Genomic DNA, 482 nt, shown 5'->3' on the forward strand with positions numbered 1-482 from the left:
TTATGAGTTGTGAGGAGAAAATGTGAAAAGTCTGGTTTAAGACAGAGCACGGTGGGTTCTTCCCAGGGCCATCTTAAGCGAGGTCAGCCAAAGTGGTCTGCAGTCACGTTCCCCGTGGTGGGGACACGTCAGCCTTTTCTCCAGATGGCAGCGCTCTCCGGAGGAGCCAGAGCTGGAGGGAGGCCAGTCTGGCCCGGAGCAGGGAGTCCTTCTGCTCCCTGGCACGGCTCTGCGCTGAACCCACCCGGCCTGCGGAGCACAGACAAGTGCCTCTTGGGCCCGCTTCTCTAACAAATGTAAAAATAATGCCCTTGAACCAGGAGTGAAACTGAGCTATCTAAGGAAAACACTGTGAGCAAATACTGAGAGCCTAGGGAAACCATCTGATTAGAAGAGCTCCCCTCAGGAGCGCGTTAGCTGCACACCTTCGGCAGCAGGAGGGCGGCAGCTTCTCACAGGCGGCAGGGCGGGCGGCCAGGATC

The sequence above is a fragment of the Pongo pygmaeus genome, chromosome 2 (genome assembly GCF_028885625.2).
Source record: "Pongo pygmaeus isolate AG05252 chromosome 2, NHGRI_mPonPyg2-v2.0_pri, whole genome shotgun sequence".
Taxonomy (NCBI): domain Eukaryota; kingdom Metazoa; phylum Chordata; class Mammalia; order Primates; family Hominidae; genus Pongo; species Pongo pygmaeus.